This window comes from Arachis duranensis, chromosome 8, assembly GCF_000817695.3.
Source record: "Arachis duranensis cultivar V14167 chromosome 8, aradu.V14167.gnm2.J7QH, whole genome shotgun sequence".
Taxonomy (NCBI): domain Eukaryota; kingdom Viridiplantae; phylum Streptophyta; class Magnoliopsida; order Fabales; family Fabaceae; genus Arachis; species Arachis duranensis.
This window is the reverse complement of record NC_029779.3, coordinates 22417452-22417732: the sequence shown is the minus strand read 5'-3', so window position 1 is coordinate 22417732 and position 281 is coordinate 22417452.

Sequence of the window (281 nt, the reverse complement as noted above, 5' to 3'; positions counted from 1 at the left end):
TTGGGCGTTTAACTCCCATTTTGGTGCCAGTTCCGGCGTTTAACGCTGGGAAATCTGAAGGTGACTTTGGACGCCGGTTTGGGCCATCAAATCTTGGGCAAAGTATGGATTATTATATATTGATGAAAAGCCCAGGATGTCTACTTTCCAACGCCGTTGAGAGCGCGCCAATTGGGTTTCTGTAACTCCAGAAAATCCACTTCGACTGCAGGGAGGTCAGAATCCAACAGCATCTGCAGTCCTTTTCAGCCTCTGAATCAGATTTTTGCTCTGGTCCCTCA